The following is a 19,752-nucleotide window of genomic DNA, read 5'->3' as shown; positions in this document are numbered from 1 at the left end:
TGTTATTATGTAAAAAACTTTGTAGTTATCTATGCCAGTGAAATTGCCACGTTTTTTGTTTTTGTTTTTTGTGCACACGCACACCCACACATGAGCATAGGTGCCCTTGGAAGGCAGAGGTTTCAGTTCCGTCTTGCGCTAGAGTTTCAGGTGTTTGTGAGCTGCCCAAAACGGTTCTGGGAACTGAACTACAGTCCTTTGCAAGAGCAATATGCACTATTGATTGCTTTCTGTATTGTTTACTTATTCTAACAGCTGTGGAAGCTACATGGGCAGCTTAAGTTGCCATTTTCTTCAAATACTTAGATATCTTTTGTTAATTTTCTTAGTTTAAAGATTTATTTATTTATTTTTAACTAAAAATTTCCACCTCCTCCCCTCCTCCCATTTCCCTCTCCCTCCCACCCTCCCCCTCCCCATCCCTTTCCAGTCCAAAGAGCAGTAAGGATTCCCTGCCTTGTGGGAAGTCCAAGGTCCTCCCCCCTCCATCCAGGTCTAGGAAGGTGAGCATCCAAACAAACTAGGCTCCCTCAAAGCCATGTTTTGGGAAATGTTGATAATTTAGAAATCAACTATAGTAGTTTAATTATAAGGAACTGGCTAGAGCATTTTACTTTGAATGAGAAGCATAAATGTATGGATAATTCTTATAAGAGAATATAAAATACATTTATATACTGTGTGTGTATTCAGGTTTTTTCTATTCCAAAAAAGTTACACTTCTTCAGTGAAAAGAAATAACAACTAATACGCATTTAGGGAGGATATACAGTTTTTTTTTCTTTTTTCTTTTTTTTTTAACATTTTTTTATTGATAAAAGAAGAATAAAGAAAAAAAACCAAATTTCCACCTCCTCCCAGCCTCCCCTTTCCCTCCCCCTCCTCCCACTCTTCTCCCTCTCCTCCCACTCTTCTCCCCCTCCTCCCACCCCTCTCCCCTTCCCCCCACTCCAGAAGACCCGGATATACAGTTTTGCAGTGAGACAATAAATAAATAGGATGCTTATCCAGCGTAAATAGGAGGATGAGTGGAGCATGTAAATAGAATGATACTACAGACAATTTTAAGGATTCTCTAAAGGCCAAGAATCAAGAAATAAAGTGAGATAATTCAATATGAATTTCAGTACTTTGCTTTTCAGTCGATGTATATGATGACTTAGAATATATAAGTAGCAAAAAGTGAACCTATTTTCAATAAATACAGCAAAGTAGGCTATCATTAACAATATTGAGATTTGCTCACCAACAAGCAGATTATAACGAACAGCCATGAGTCTTAATACAGTTGTGTTTAAAAGAGAAATAAGAGAGAACAGTGATGACTGTAAATTTAGTACTAAGAAAGGACTGTTTAGAATCTAGTTTTCAGGATATTGCTCTGAAATGCAAATATAGCTGATAAGAGCTACAAAACCAATGAAGAGCAGTATATGTGTTTGACTCTATGATAACTGATGATTTGTGGAAAGATTAGAACATTGTTCTTTTCTGATGCACAATATTACATATTAATATGAGGCAAATGAAGAGAACTGACCACTCCCTTAATTATTGATCAGACATTGGGAACTGTTAAGGGACGTTTAGATATTTAAAAAAAATATTATTTATGTGAATAACAAGATCTCTTTGTGCATATTTCTTTTGATGCTTATTTTAGTGTAAATAACTAAAATGTATCTGGTTGTATACCAACCAGAATTCCTCACTGGCAGACGTCAGATGTTACCACTCAGATTTAGGAGTGAACCTGAAAGAATGGAGCCAAAAATGAGGAAGACTTCAGTTTCACTCTATAACCAACTTTATGCAGAGCATCAGCTAACTTATATTCTGATGGTATTATATTAGGCAAAGTTCATTTGAGTTCAAGCTGCATACAGCCACAAGGGCAAGGTCACATGAGTTTAAACTGTATACAGTCAGGAAGACTTGTGCTAGGAAACACCATTCTGAAAATAATAATGGATAAAATGATGAACAATTCAAAGCAAAGCCTACTCCTCTTATTTCACCTGGGAAAGGCAAGAAAAACATTGGAAAAAAATCACACGGTTTGGAAAAATAGAAGGAACAAAGAACTCTTGTTTTATTTACTTGGAGTTTTCTCACAAGGTCTCAGAAATTTATTCAAGCAGCTTTATTGATGGTCTGAGTTTTATTTGTTAGAAGCTTTTTTGGTGCTCTGGCTGCCTTGCTCAATGGAATGGCAATCAAGTAGCCAATTCTAGTATTACAATTAAGCCTGCTGAATTGGAAACTTTGGGAAAGAATCATGGATGTGTGGGACAGCAAACTGACTATAAAAAATCAAGCATCTTTAAGCACAACTACCAAAGTAGCAGAACAACCAGCAGATCTGACAGCTGGGACAAGATGTAGCCACATGACCAGATACTATCAACAGTAGGAATTTCCTGCCACCTCAATTCAAACGCGATAAAATTGCACTGTTTCTTCTTGTCAACTTTCTATGAATATTTAGGATGTCTTCATTATATGGCATCATGTAGGAAATGTCTTTTCCTATGTTCTTTGTGGAACTGCTACCCTATGTCAGAGTATCATTTGTATCTTCTTCACAATTGACTGACCTCTGTGTAACAAAAATGAAGAGGACAGTATATTTTAAATTAAGCAATTAAAAAACAATATTATTATTCATATATCCTAGGGTACTAAGAAAAAAGTCAGACATTGGTAACCATTTGTGTTGGGAAAATGACAAATATATGTGCAAATGCTTAAAACACTAAATCAAAATTATTTAGAAATTTAAGTGTGAGACATAATACTTTGAAGAAGAAGATAAAAGGAGATGGTTTGGGTAATTAGAAGAGATAAGGAAAACTTTAGACAAAATCTTAAAGAGAAACAAAACCAAAATATACTAATAGAATGGTATCAAGCTCAAATGCTACTTTAGACCAAAGAAATCAATCAGGAGAGAAAAGTAAACATAAGCAATGAAAGATCACACAAAATAAAAGATTAATATCAAGAATAAATAAGCACATTAAAAATTGAAGAATAAAAAATTAACTCAAGTATATAATTTATTCTAATAAACATTTCTTCAAAAAGAAGAAGTGCAAATGTTCAAAAAGTGTTTGATAAAACAAAAGAAAGGAAAAAATATCATCAAGAATGAACATGCAAATGCACATGAAATTCAGAAGGATATTTTATCCCTGCCTTCCAGGAATGGCTAGTAACAGGAAGACATACGCTAACATCTGATAGTATGATTGTGAAAAAAAAAACAAAAATTGCACATCTTGTTTAGAATAAATAAATACTAGTATAAGAAATATGGTAATCTCATTTTGTTACATTTTTACTTTTCTGACTACAATTACTCACATGCTTCTCAGTACTTCCATTATGTAAATGGTGTGTGTGTGTGTGTGTGTGTGTGTGTGTGTGTGTGTGTGTGTGTGTGTTTGTTTGATATTTAGCAGAGCATTTCATGCTCTAGTTTAGAGCATGGATATCATGAGCCTTCTGTTGGAACTTTGTGAATGTCCAACGATGACCTCATTCTGAATCAGGGTGAAACATTTACATGACATAAATTAAATCTCGTTAAGTAAATAGGAACAAATCCAAGTGAACACATTCTTAATAGTCCCAAATGTGTTACAGTTCATCTGACAAGATTATAAGGCTATTTTAATAATATGAACCATTATGCTCTGCCTTTCCTTTTTCAATGACAGACTGTTTACTTTAGCTCCTAAGAAGCAGTCACAATATTATCAGTGATAATTGCCATCATTAAACCAATACCTAAGTAGAACACTAATTGGGGGTCTCTAGCAATGCTTTCTTAGGAAGCATTACAAGAGAGGATATCATGCTTGCTTTAACAGAAGCATATAATACTAATGAAGCAGGAGACAGCTTGCCACTAGGAGATGCTACACAAAAATAGCACAGTTCTACGTGAAGCATTGTTATACAGATATGAGTGTAAATGTAACAATTTTGATGTGTTTAATTTCTTAAGAAATAAAAAGAAAGCAAACACACAATAATTACATATTGAGTTATGATAAATGATTATCACCATCAACTGCTTTTAAATTATAGTAATCTATCTGGATCAGTCAGGAAGTATGTTAAACTTATCTATCTGGCCTCATGGATTTAATGACCACTAACTAGTAATTTTAAGGTAAGCCCATGGATGTGCTCAGAAGCAAAACTAAAATATATCATAGGTAAAGATTTTAAATATCTCAAAATGCATATTATTTATAAGAGAGAATGTGTTAAATGAGTCTTTTTCTCTCTTGCCAAAATTTTGTTATCACCTGAAATTATTATTATTATTATTATTATTATTATTATTGAGATAAGAGTTTCTCTGTAGCTTTGGAGCCTGTCCTGGATCTGGCTCTTGTAGACCAGGCTACAACTTACAGAGATCTGCCTGCTGCTGCCTCTCAAGTGCTGGGATTAAAGGCGTGTGCCACAACCATCCGGCACCACCTGGAAGGCTTTTAAATTCAGTTGCCCTGGTTCTAAACAAGTTCAATTGCATAAACATGTCTTTGAATGGGAGTCAGGTACCTTCATATTAAAGTCTCCAGGTGTTCTTATTATGTAGAAAATACTAATCAATGAAGATAATATGTGTATTGGTCTGTATGTCCCATTAATAGACAAGTCATACCCACTTTCTCCCTGTCCATGGAAGCAAGCTGATCTTCAGATTTCAGCCTGAGTTTCTTCCCTTTTTATCTCTCTGTCTCTCTTCCAACCTGCTCCTCTCTCTTCTCCCTCCCTCCCTCCCTCTCTCTCTCTCTCTCTCTGTGTGTGTGTGTGTGTGTGTGTGTGTGTGTGTGTGTGTGTTTGTGTGCTCTTCTCCCTTCTTCCCTTCAATAAGCCACTAAATAAATACCAAACTTACTCTGCATGGCGTGAGACCTATCCATCTAGGTCTATCACCTGCCATGGCTGCAGCTCTTCCTGGAACCTGCTGCCTTTGTGGCCTGCTGTGGTCTCATGCCCACTGCCCACTGCTGCTACTGGGGGACCTGCAGCGTTTCTGCCACTGCACCCTTGGGGGATCCATAGCATTTGTATTTTTGCCATTACAATCAGACTATTTGAATAGACTTAACTATGATCAGGATTATTTTTCTGCATAAGATAAATATTTAAGCTAAATTAAAGTTTGAACAATGTTTCAAGACCTTAACAAACTTCCTTTTAATACAAGAAATGGTCTCTAATGTGCAATTTTATCATAACTAAATTCTGATTGCAAGGAAAGATAACCAACATTTTCTCACTTTCTCTCTGCCTTCCCATAGCAGACAATTTTGCAACAATAAAAGCTGTACATGTAATTTTTGGTGTAAAATCTTTTTATAACTGCTCTATTTTTTTAACATATTTGTTTTTTTATTGACAAACATTTGCCAAACTTCTCTCTCTCTCTCTCTCTCTCTCTCTCTCTCTCTCTCTCTCTCTCTCTCTCCCTATATATATATATATATATATATATATATATATATGTGTGTGTGTGTGTGTGTGTGTGTGTGTGTGTGTGTATGTATGTGTGTGTGTTTGTGTGTGTATGCGTGCGTGTGTGTAAACTTTGATTTGGGTTTGTGTGGTGTGTAGTGTGTTTATGTGTGTGTATGTGTGTAAGTTTATGTAATGATTACCTAAATTGTTCTAATATAATAAAAATTTGTGTGTCAAAAATTGATATTAAGGTCTGATAAAGCCAATGAACAATGAATAGTAAATTGGCTGACCTTCTCATCATGTTTTTCTACATCTACCGGTAGCAGATATCAGCTCAGAAACTTCCTCTTCTCTTTTCCTGCCCATCACTATCAGACTTCCTCCATTTTCCAATATCTCTATGGTTATTCTGCTCACCCAGTTGTTGCCTCTATCATTTTATGTCTAAATAAAAGAAAGGTTTTAACGCTAACATAGGTTTAGCTTTATTAACTATGTTGGAGTTAAAAGCTTCGTAGCCTGATAAGAACAGTTATCAATTTTAATTTACATTGTCCAGTCCATTTATATTTGATAAATTTAGAAAAAATACTGTATTATTTATTCTATCTTGGCTCATCCAAAGTTTCTACCATTCATTTTTAGGTGATTAATGCTAAGATATAAGTAAAAGAATTTTTATTCAATTCGAAAATTGTTATTTAAACTTCTACACAATGAAAGGACATTAAACATTGCAGAACTGAATTTATCTTGACATAATACATTTTCAAATCCAATGACCTCAATTATAGAATAATGAATCATTGAAAATATTTTTTCATCCAGAAGACTGGCATTATGTCTTCATTTTTGAATAAAATCCAATATTTAGGCAGTAACTTTAGACTCAAGGTCATCTTCAATGTAAACTCACACCATTTATCTTTATTTCCAATTCCTTTTTGAAGAAAGTGTTTTTCTTCCTAATACACTTTTTATTTTCATTCATGCAAAATACAAGTATATTTTACATTTTCTTAAAAAGAAAAGGGAATTTCTATATCAAAACTCACTTAAAAATAGAATATTTTAAAAGAAACTTTTGTTATAGTCAAATAGTGTTTGTTTAAAAGATATATTTAAATTCCCTATGTCAACACACAGTTAAGAGAATTACATTATGCTTAATAATGAATTTCTGCTATCTAGCAAAATGTAGTGATTCAATAAATATTTGTTTAATAAAGAATTATGCAAATTATAATTGAAGGTAAACAGAGGACTGCCAGCAGTTTTAATATGTTATTAAGGTGCAATTCTTTAATTGTCAAACATTCATGTTTAATCATAAAATACCAAAAAGGATGTAAAATCTGTGTAAGAATAAATCTCAAAAGAGTTTTATTTTTGAGACAAGGTCTCATGTAGCTTATGCTGATTTGAACTTGATAAGTAAATACGAATGTCCTTGAAATTCTGGTACTTCAAACTCTGTTTCCCTAATGTTGGAAGTATTAGTTAATTTCAAAACACTTAGCATCTATGATTGAAATAAATCTTTGATTCAAGTGAAAGAATGAAAAACTGTTATTTGGTTTATTCAAAATGTAAAGTTAATCTTCCAATTAATGTATGCTTTATAGTTTTTTATTCAATATTTTAAAAAATGTGATAATGCCAGTTTTAAATATTATATTCAAACCTTTGTGTATGTCATTTCCTAGATTTTTCTCAGTAATTTATCTCATTGTCCTCATGGACAGCTTCTTGTTCTTGTCTTAAAGTTCTTCAAACTGGTTCTGTGGAACATTTTGTTCAGCAGACTGTCATATTAACACTGTGTGTGTTCTGTAACTTCTTCGACACTATGTGAAATGGTGTTATTTCCATGCAATGCTGATAAATCCCTTCTTTCACAAAGTCTCTCCTTTTACTATTGTTTGTTTCTGGATCACAAGCCTTAAAGAAACAACTGAAGAGAGGAAGAGACTATTTCAGATGGTTATGATTCATCATGGTGGGAAAAAAGTGTGGATGTCATGTTGGCTTTATCAAAAGATAGAGACTCCTCACAACTGATGAGAAAACAGAAAGTGCAAGAGCTGAAAAAATGATCATGCTGTAACATTTTAAGGTCCTGTTAGTAAAAACGTATATTCAAATGGTTAGTGCCAGCTCTAAAATAATTCACAGCCCCCAGAACTGCACAATAAACCAAGGAACTATAATTTGAAGAGGGGCCTATGACAAGGGTTCAGATATAGATTTTAACAAGGACAAGTGAGAGTAAGATATAAGGAGCGCAGTTTAATCAACATAATTTCTATCAAATTGACATATGTTTAGAAACTAGAAAGGCCACTCAAACTTGGCAGAACAAATTTCAGCAAATCCACTAGCTGACCTCTAAAATAAATGCAAAACAAGGAACAACCATATCTCAGCTGGCCTGTAAAAATACATTAAATAAATTGAGCTATTTTAACCACATTGAGTTTTTCTTGTTAGTAATATTTATTACATACTAGAAGGATTTAAAATATGCATATTCATGCAAAATCTAAATAACTTATTAATTAAAAATAATCTTCAATGGAAACAATTTAAAAATATAAAAAAATTTAAAAGCTAGTTTTGCTTTAATATTCCTGTTTTCAATAATGAGAATTACACTCATTGTCTTTGCTATCCTAAGCAAGCCCTCTATTTTTAGATACATTCAAGGTCCAAAATAGTGTCTGTCTTAATTGATCTACTGTGTTTTGCTGTTATGACAAAATACCTAAGCTGAAAAGAAAAGACTCATTTTAGCAGTTCAGTTCATGTACCTTATATACCTTGATTTTGAGTTTGTGATAAGGTAAAACATAAGAAGAAGAAGCATCTAGAACCAATCTGTTCACTTCATACCAATATCCTAAGCACACCTCAGAACACACTTCAAGGGAATTACCCACCCCCCCTTTTTTACTAGTTCTCGGTACCAACTCATCTCTCTACCTAGTTTCCACCATTTCCATTTTCTAATGCAAGGCAGACAAATCAGAGTTTGTATGTGGCCCTAAGGAAACATTTATTTCAAATAACAAAACATTGTAACTAATAAAAATATTAATCTCTTCATCATGGAAGCTGTAGCATGACACAGTGAGTCACTGCAGTATCTCCTTTTGTCCCTATATCTTTATTTGCAAGTGTTCATTGCTAAGACTCTTTGGTCTGTTTTGTGGTCTCTGTTTTTTTTTTCTTTTTTTCACTTTGCAGACCTTGCTAGGAATCCTCTTGGATAGCCTATTGTTTCCCTGTTTCATGGAGATCCTGCAACTTTAGATCTGCAGGACCAGCATCTTCACCTGCTCCCACAGATAAAAATTGTGTAATTGGGGTGGACTTTGGCATCAGCCAACTCAGAACCCTCAATCTAGGCCTCATTAGTTGCAATACTTGTCAGCCTGCCAGCTCTCCATGACTTGACCATCAAGGTGACCCCTTCAGCATTGCTCACATTAGTCACTTCTTGCAGCAATGCACAGCAGTGAGCAAGAGGAGGGGCCAGTTCTCCTGCTTGTATGCCCTCAGTGTCAGCTCTCCCATACCAAGGCCATCAGGTGAAGGGCAGGGAGAGCTCTCCTGCCTTTATGACCTCAGGATTAGCTCTCTAACCTGCCACAGGTGTCATGGTAGCGGAAGAGCATGTCTCTCCCCAACCCAGACCACCATATTTCAGATGAGAGGCACTGCTAACCTTTCCATGTTCATGGTCTTGGGGCCTGTTCACCCATAAACCTGCCAATCGGGTCAGTTCTGCTGCGCTGCCCAGATGAGGATGCAAAGCCCATTTTTCTGAGTGCAACAGTGGATAACGGAGAGGGTTAGCATCCTTGCTTCCACAGTGGGTAACGGAGAGGGTTAGCATCCTTGCTTCCACAGGTGGTAGTGACAAGTGAGGAGGGCATCTTTCCCTTGCCCTCTCCACATGGAAGATGAGAGTTTGGCCAGTTATCCCACCCTCATACACTCAGAGCCAGATCACCTGCGCCTCTAACTAAAGGATCAGCTTTAGTATTTCTGCCCAGCTGGGGAGCAGAGCCTGCTTTCTTGAGCACTACAAGGGGAAAGGGGAAGGTAAGCACCCTCGGGGGGGGGGAGGACATCTCTTCCCCACCTACACCACTGCAAGGTTCAGCGAGGACTACTCTTCCTTCCTCTCAGATTTGGGTCTGGCTTACTGATACCTCTTCCAGCAGGATCAGGTCTTCTTTGCTACCCAGGCAAGCAAGATACAGGGTCTTCATTCCTGAGTGTTGCAGCTGGTATGGGTCAGGAGCGGCTCTCAGCTCTTATGAACTTAGAGCTAGCTCTCTATGCCATCTCTAACATTGGGGAGGACAGGGGGTACAAGGACATCCCTTCCCTGACCATGCGGTCACATGGAAGATAAAGAGCATAAATAGATTTCTCAGGCTCATATTCTCTGGGTCACTCACTGGGTCTTCATAAACTGGGTCAGATCCACTGTGATGACCAGACGAGGCACAGAACTCACTATCACAAGTGTTGCAGCTGGTAAAGGGGATGGTCAGCTCTCTGGATAGTTCAAGGCAGTATGGGTATTGAGGGGTAGGGCATTTTTCCTTCACACCTACCACCATACTGCAGAGGATGGTACTTTATAAGTTTTGACAAGTTTTTCTATAGGACAGGAAATTTTACTCTACTAATGTAGTAATATGAGCTGTGGGGCTGCGTCCCCAGCACCCCTGCTGCCTAGGTAGCTTATGCCCCGAAATAACAACACACAAATTGTATTCTTTTAAACACTGCTTGGCCCACTATATCTAGCCTCTTCTCGGCTAACTCTCGCACTTGGACTAGCCCATTTCTAATAAGGTGTGTAGCATCCCAAGGTGCGCTTACCGGGAAGATTCTAGCCTACGTCCATCCTAGGTCGGAGCTTCATCTCGTGTGCCTCAGAGAGCAGAGCTATCGCGTCTGCCCGGAAGAGGGGAACATGGCGTCTCTGAGCTCACTTCCTCTTCCTCGCAGCATTCTGTTCTTTTTACTCCACCCACCTATGTTCTAACCAATCAGGGCAAGCAGTTTCTTTAATTAACCAATGACCTTGCTCCATCAGGTCAGGAAAATTCTTAGCCTTAAAGAATCTCCCCACTAACTGAAATCATTTATCATGAGAAAAAGTAGTAGAGAACATGTGTGTACACCACATGGACTTGCAGACAGAAAACATATACAGAATTAAAAATTAAATATATCTTTAAAAATAAATAAATGATACATTGTGGCAAATATTCTGCAATGTAGTTTTCTAATAAGTGCCAGGCCTGAGGTCTAATCTCCACTATTACAGAAGAATGTAAGAAATTACAAATGGCTTAAACTTATTAAATATTTACCCCCAAATGGAAAAAGTATGCATTAAATTTATATCAAATATTATCTCCTTCTCAAAGTATCTTACTTTAAAGTTTAAAGATGAAGAAAGAAGTCTTTATTTCCAAAGAAAATTTCTGTATTTGTATTATTATAAGCTTGGGATGTCTTTATTCTTTAGAGAAATCTTCTGTACTTGAAATATTTGTAAAAATCCAGATTAATGAGTACATCCCTTCATTCATGTACATATAGTTTTCTGAAGCTATAGGCATTGTATATCTTCCAGCATTAGTAAAACTGGAAGTTTTTATCATTTACAACAACAAGACATCCTTCGGTGTAGAGGGAATAAAAAGTAGATTTACTGCTTTTAGAATGCTTTATGTAGTCTTTCCAAAATTGCTATATTTAATTTAGTTTTTCCAATAAGTCCGTTTGTAAATATTAGTCGTATTAATTCATAGGATAATGACGATCCAAGTTATATTCAACATTATTTTCTTGCTTATAGCACTCCAATGAATGCATTGATTCAGTTTCTGTATCATTTAATTACCTCACATTGGCTCTCATTGATTAATAATAAGAATACAGAGGCACAAAGCATTACAAACTGTTCCAATATCCATAGTTTGTTTTGGCTGTGCATATTTAGAACTCTCCTGGAAATTTTATTATTATTCTCTGAATAGTATTCTGCACTTAGACTTCAGTAACTACCATGATTTTAACAGACATTTGTCTCAATCTCTTTCCTGGTTCTGTCTCTGTCTCTCTTCTTCCATTACTCTGCATTTATCATCATGTGGGCTGCCAGTGTTTCATCTAATATTACTGTTTTGTCTTAATAACACGGAGCACTCAAGGGTATATGGAATACACAGTCACAAAACATCTCCCAGTTCCCTTCTCATTTTTTGACATAAATGTGTAAGAACAATTATCAATATTTGTCAATAATTATGCATTTCTGAGAAAGGAAGTAATACTATATTGCACATAGTTTTCATATGTGTTCTACCTTTTAAGTCCCATGCTATGAACAAGAGTTTACTGATAAATCTTTTTTATGGCATCGATAATTAAAAATACTGTGTCACTCTTTAAAAAAAAACTTACAAAAATATAGAAACCTTCCAAAATTTCTCATAAACACTTACTCTCTGAGCAAGACTAATTATGTTACCTTTTATATGCAACGAAGTGAAATAAAAACATGTGGGTGACATACTAGCCATAGGGTACTTCTCCTTCTTCCACAGAAAGCATCCATCAGTATTTCTCCAAAGCACTGAGGTTTCAGACAGTCTGATAAAGGTTTCTATATTTTCAGTGTCTGCCCTGATCAAGTCAGGATAACAAGTTTCATCAAACTGCTGAGATATTTAGAAACTCAGCAATCTGATTCACTAAATAATCCTTTACACTAGCAACAAAACTCCTAGGTCATTTTCTTTTTAAATAGGTTTAGGTGAATCATCTTATTTAGCTTGACCTCTTGTCTTCCTGAACCAGCTAAGACAGATTCCTAATTTAAAAATACCTGGGGAGCAAAATCGGCAGCATCTGGAAGGAAAGGCTTTGTAGCATCTGGAGTGAGGAGAGCTTTTGATCCCCATTTCCCTGTGGGTTCCTGCCTTTGCAATTACATTTCAAGGACTTCACCATTGAATAATAGTTTCAGTCAAGGTTATACAATCCCAGACTGACAGGAAAAACAAAAACAAGACCCTAATGTGGAGGCATTGACTTGTTCTCAGAGAAAATTAATATTATTCCTGTCTTTAATAGTTTTCTACATTTTTATGTATGGTTCTTTTAGTATTATTAGCAGCAGTAATATTTGTCCAATGCATTTGCGATTTCATAGGATTTGCAAAGTGAAAAACACACAATTTACGTAACTTCGGTTTATAAAACACATTTTGGCAGTTTCTTCAAATATGAAGTTGGTAATTCTCTGGATTTAAGTGTTTTCTGGCTTTCATTTTATTTTTAAAAATTTTCTCATATTTTTCTTTTAACACTGATAAGTACTAAAGTCAAAATGTAGTAGAGAAATTGTGGAAGGCAGTGTCCACGGGTGTCATTTCTGATGAGGGACCATTCTAGTATTGTATTGGTGAAGATATTCACCAGGTTGCCTCAAAAACAACTTTTGGGGAGCAAACAAAGCAAATTCAAGATCTGAAACAGAGGCTTCCAAGGGCATTTTATTTCAAGAAAAACTGAGATTATTGTTACTGGTTAGAGTGAGCAAGGTGCAGAATAAAAGAAATGGATAAACAGGATCAGAACAAGGAAACTACTAGATGTTCAAGGGAACTATAATGGCTTTCACTGTAGAAAACTGTTAAGTAAAGATTATGCACTCTATATACTATTGCATCATGCATACAATATGTAAGTTCTACTATAGGAATTTCATAATTATTTGTCAGTATATGTCTAAGTATTTTTCCTAGATGATATTCCTCACGCAGACTCCTGTTTCACTTCGATCTGGTTCTCATCTTTTCCTCAAAATAATGTTAAGATACATCTTTTCTTTTATTGAAAATATACTAAGTGAAGTTGATAGTAAAATGACTGAAAACCACTTTGAATTAGTTTCCCAAGCAAAAAATATTGAACACCTGTACCAAAGTAGCAACACTTAAAGTACTTAAAAGAAGGATTGTTGGTTTAAAGTGAAATTATCACTAAGTTTGATTATAAAGAACAAATTTGTTAACAAATCAAAAGAATGACTCTTAGGTTATTGGTTTCAAAAACTGATATAACACAGTTTCTGTTTTCTTGAGAAAATGTTGAGTTAATTTATTTGTATTGCTTATTATAATACCAAGAAAACTGAACCTTAAAATTTTAATAGAAACTAGCAATGTTCACTTAAGTTTATTACATATAGATCTTATGGTGAATGCTTTCCATTAGAAACAAATTGTTCTTTCTATTGAGATAACAATTTCTGTACACTACATATTAATAATAGTTTCCCCATTCCAACTTCTCAGAGATTCTATCCAATGCCCTCTGTACCCACCAACTCTATTCCCTTTCCTTCTCTTTCACTTTAAAAGCTGAATTATTTGGTTTTATGTTTGCTTTTTTTTTTTTTTTTGAGACACCATCATGCTGCTTTGCCTGAGATGTCCTGAACTCTGGACTTCCCAGCATTGGCATCTCAAGTACTGAGAATTCAGGCATGCTTATCACAATGATAATCATATTTCTGCTATATAATTATAGTGATATAAATTTCAAAGTCTCTAAAACAAAATATGATTATCATTGTATTCCACAGAGTCAAGACAATAGAAAATTGAAAATAGTATGTGCTCTAAACAACTATATACTCATTGATGTAATCAATAGAAGATTTTATGAGGTGCAGCTAGAATCAACAGGACCCAAACAGAATTAGCTGTGATTTCTCCACAATAATGTTAATTAACAATATTAATAATTGAAAGCCTTGTGGTGTTCAACTTACAAACTCAGTTAAAAGTGGGTTTTCATATCATCGTTGGGATCAAGTGATTTTGTAAACATCTATTTTGTAGTGTTAAAGACTGGAAGTTTAAAGGGACAGAATCTATAAAATAAGTACATTTTAGCTGGGCGGTGGTGGCACACGCCTTTAATTCCAGCACTTGGGAGGCAGAGGCAGGCAGATCTCTGTGAGTTCGAGACCAGCCTGGTCTACAAGAGCTAGTTCTAGGACAGGCTCCAAAACCACAGAGAAACCCTGTCTCAAAAAAAAAAAAGTACATTTTATCCTGAAATCTCAAGGAACTAGGTCTCCTAACACCTGTATTCCCAGTATGTTGCCTCACCTGAAAGATTTGAGCTATTAGAATCTGTATCATTTTCCTTAAAATAATCAAAAATTAAAGTATGCCCCATTCATATTTTTACTGCTGTCTTCTGTATTAGCTTCAACTGAAGAAATATAGGCTTCTCTTTTATATACACAGAGGATAACTAATTAAATCTGGGATATATATTTTGTTATGTGCACCTCAAAGTGATAAATAAAAATGGTCATATGGCAAAAGGACTCTCAGAATAGTAAAATTTTTCTAACTGTGAGCACACTGTGTCAGTAATTGTCCTGAATTTGGTGACATAACATCCCCAAAGAAATAACTTCAAGGGAACACAGAAAAAGGGCAGTTTCAGAAAAAAAAAATACATGGTAAAAAAGAAAGTATCAGAAGCTACAAGTTTGAATACCATTATAAGTTTAGTAATTAGGCTTATAAAAGAGAATAAATAAAGAATCCTCTCATTGTACTCAATAAGATATTCTATTGTTTTTGTAATAAAAAAGTACCTTAAGCATTTGAGGAGAGCATAATTTAGTATAATTATTTTACATCATAGTCTAATATACTGTATATATGCAATCTAAACATAGTTTAAATGAAATAATGCAAATACCCTTATTTTTATTTGCATTTTCTTGTTTTGTTTTTGGTTGTTGTTGTTGCTTTTGAGACAGGATTTCTTTGTTTTGTCTAACAGTCTCTGAATTTACTCTGTTGACAGGGCAGGACTAAAACTCAAAAATCCATATGCCTCTGACTCCAGAGTATTGGGATTAAAGGCATGTGCCACTATGTTCTTGCTATGTTTTCTTTTTTACATATTTTTGGCTTCCTTTGTAGTTTCTTTTCATTCCAATAAGTTGTATAAATCAAACAGTAGCAGATTTTACCCTTCAATTATCAAAAATCAAATATAAACATAAATGTACTTACCTTTTAAGGAATTCTTGTATTAGCTATAAATTTCAGTTTCTTTAAGTGCTATGTGAATTTGGCCCCCAAAATCAGGTATCAGAGTTGTGTTGTGTGGAGTCCATCCTGGAGGAGACTTTGCTGGAAAGGTGAAGGCAACCCCATTATCATCTTTGTTCTTCTTGTAATTCCCAATAATAGCTGTGGGGTGTGTTTGAAATGCAATAAATAAAATAAAATTGTCCTTGCATAAACAGGCTTGTCTCTCTTCTACAACCTCTGCAATCTAAATGTGTTCTTGGATATTTGTACTGCTTGTGAAGATCCTCTGCTGTGATTGGTGTATTAAAGCCCTCAATGGCCAATAGCTAAGCCCATTGGCTTAGTTGGATTTCTGAAATGAGAAAGGAAATCAGAGGAGATGAAATTAACTGTGTAAGAGATGCCAATGGGACATGGAACAAGAACAGCATACAGGACAGAGGCAACGTTACCAAGCTCTGTGATGTAATGTAGATTAATAGAAATAGTTTAATTAAGCTATAAGACATAGTTGGGAAAAAAACCCAAGCTAATGCCAGGCTTTCATAATTAATAAGAAGTTTCATTGTCATTATTTCTGAGCAGACATGCTGGCAAACAAGCTTACAGCTTAAAAGCCCTCGATAATTTATCCTCAGCATTCACATTTCAAGCTCCAATAACGGGAAGTCTTTTCACAGTTCTTCAGTTGTAAAGGGGACTCATGCTCCCTGTTGGCCTTCATAGGTTTTAAGAGCTGGAACTACAACTGTAAAGCTTTGGTGATATTTGCCTATGTTTTTTAATGATTCTATTTTGTAAATTAATAGTTGGGCATTCTGTCCCACTATCTAAACAGATTGATAGCAAATACACCATGGGTCCATGTTCATTTGAGTATATGCAGATAAGGAAAGTTACATGGTATCAGCAGCAATCAAGAATTGATCCAGGTGTCCTGGCATACCCCTTCAATCCCAGCACTAGGAGGCAGAGGCAGGCTGATCTCTATGAGTTCGAGGCTAGCCTGGTCTACAAGAGCTAGTTCCAAGGCAAGCAATAGAGAGAAACCTTGCATCAAAAAACTTTAACAAAAGAAACAATATTTTATTAAAGAATAATTATTAATCAACATGAAAATTAACCTCAGTGTCTTTTAACATTCCAATGCTTGAATTCTGTTTCAAAATACCTTCATATTTTTATCATTACTAAGTTAAATAAAAAATAATAAGATAAGAAGGATGGTTTCATTTCTGTGTATTTGTCCATCTCTAGCTGAATTTGACAAATATTAATCTTTTATTATCACCAGGTTGGACAGTTGAACAAGATGTGTTATTGTAGTAAATCCTTCAAAAAACACCCCATGAGGCTGGCATTTTTATCTCCAGTTTCCAGATCTATAAATGGATGGACAGTGTCTTGGGGAAGCCTATCACAGATCACACTGCTTTATGGTGAGGAGGATAAATCTGGAATCAAATTCCAAACATTTTATTCATTACTTTCTATTGTAGATAAAGAAAATTTCTTAAATCATTCTTGTCCTGGTTTAGTAATTTATTCGTAAGAAATAAAAGAGAGGTTTTATGTTTAAAGGTCTGAGCAATCCTTAATAGGCAGTATATTTTTTAAAAAACAAGCCAAACAAACCTGGAAAGGATTCTGTGTGTTCAAAAAATAAAGCTATGCTTGTTATGAAATATGAAAATAGTGTGTGCTGTTACTGCTGAACATACACATCTGAAGCTAGATTTTATTCTAATAAGATTTTAAAAGACAGTCTCAATACTATTAACATTGTGAGGTATAACATAATACATTTTAAAATATGAAGGCAGTGAAATAGGAAACAGATTTTTGGATAAAGATAGTCTATGAAATGAAACCTCCTTCCTGAAAATAAAAATGGTAAGCACTAAAAATATCCACATCATTTGATTCAGTAGTGGCATATGTTTTTCTTCTGCAAATGACAAAGCCATTCATAGGAGTGGTATTCCAATCTTCTAATTTAAAAAAAAATCATTATTTGAGTGCCACAGGAAAGCATGTCCCCTGGACTGATGGTCTTTCTATTTTTAGTAGGGAGGTAAAACTGTATCATCGATACAAGCTCCTTCACTCTTATTAAAAAGCCCTTGACAAAAGACACCAGACACTGAAGAAATCCTGTCCTTGAGGAGAGATTTAAGAACCTTGGTTTAGAGTTATTGGAGCGCTATTTTTAGAGACTCACTTCTCATGTATCTTTATTGATTCAGTGTCATTACATTTCGGGAACTGTAAGGAAATTGTCTGCTTGCAACTTAAGGATTTTCTACTGTGGGCCAAATCTTGGGGAGTTCAGTTTTTCATCTTATAGAACTGAGAGAAATTGCTCAAGTGAAGTTTAAAGTGCTGAGTTAAGAAATAGCCTTGAGGTTTTACTAAGTAGACACTACATTTATAGTTGTCAAGCCTGGAGTTTCAGGCAAATATTTATTTTTTAGTTGACTTTAGTACAAGTTGGGTATAAAAGGAGAAGGTAAATATTTTAGATTGTACATAGATAAGGAGTTATTTTAGCAATGTGGATACTTAAATATATTATATATAAAAATAACAATAGGAAAGAATATAATCTAAGGAATACCACTACCAGACCACAAATTCTTAACCTCTTTGCACCTACTGATAGAGCTGAGTTTTTATAAGAATGATTTAGAGTCAGAAAATGGTTCAACAAGAAGATGATTGGTATCTCCGTCAACATATTCACAAACAGACATCATCTTGAATGAATAGTCACATAGCAAATTGATTTGCAAGAACTAAAGGCGGCTGGTAAAGGACCATTTTGTAATAAAAACAGACACTTAAAAAAGACAAGGACATAAAAATTTCACATGTTATGCCTCCTAAAATCCTAAAACCTTGGATGTGCTACACTTAATGGAACAAGAAGGTACTAAATATAGGCTCTACTAATGAAATATAGTACTGACCTTACCATGAGGAATCAAAGTATTACACCGTGTAATAATTACTGGGTCATTAGAACAAACTCAACTACGTGGTTATGTGATCCCTTCTGCCTACCATTCTTCAACCCATGATAACTTAAAATAGAGGAGACTATTGACTGGATGGTATATCAGAAAGGTAAACAAGGATCTTAATCTTGAATCTCAGAGGCGTCTTTGCCACATTGTTTCTCTGTGCTAACACACAAAAGTGCAATGAACAGATCAGAGTACACAGTAGAATGTCCTAGAACTCTCCCGGTGTAAGACATAGAGTTAGGCAGAATAATGCTCCTGTCACCATCATAAGTTACAGTCTTGAAGTGGGCTTATGAAGTTTAGACCTTTTTTTATTGATTTACAGAGAATGGAGATCTACATTTTTCCTCTGCTTTCCTTCCTGCCTCTCCCCTACCCTTCATCCCTCCCACAGGTCCACATGCTCCCAAGTTACTCAGGAGTTCTTGTCTTTTTCTCCTTTCCATGTATATTATTTCTATGTAATCTCTCTTGGTGTTCTCATTGTTATCTAAGTTCTCTGGGACTGTGATTTATAGGCTGGTTTCCTTTGCTTTATATTTAGAAGCCACTTATGAGTTAGTACATGTGATAATTGTTTAGACCTTTTTAAAAGGAATATAGAGGTTCCTAAATTTGGAACACTTGAATTTGACTAACTTAACATATTCCTTGATAAACAAGGAACAATAGCAATAACCTTAAACTTTTCACTCAAAGGTGAGTGTTCAAACAGTCACCTTAGCAGGACCTACCACCAAGGAAATGGAGACCTGCAACACACTAGAATGAATACATTTGTTATGTTCAGTTCAGCCAGACAAGACATTGATCCATTGAGTCCCACTGTAGACCATGTTATCTCCGATATTCAAAAGCGATCAGCTTTTGTGAACTTGAGCAATACTACCCCTAATTTGTGCAAGATACTAAAAAGAAAAATCTCCATTTGCTATTGATAAGATAAGATACTAAACACAGGACATTGCCATGTAATTCACTATCAGATTAAAGAAACAATACTAAAGATTTCTTGAAGCTCTTTATTATAAGATCAAGGTACATAGAGCCTCTGGGTTAGATGTAATACCTTGTGTGGG

The sequence above is a fragment of the Microtus pennsylvanicus genome, chromosome 15 (genome assembly GCF_037038515.1).
Source record: "Microtus pennsylvanicus isolate mMicPen1 chromosome 15, mMicPen1.hap1, whole genome shotgun sequence".
In the NCBI taxonomy this organism is placed as follows: domain Eukaryota; kingdom Metazoa; phylum Chordata; class Mammalia; order Rodentia; family Cricetidae; genus Microtus; species Microtus pennsylvanicus.
Note: the sequence above shows the minus strand (reverse complement) of the source record.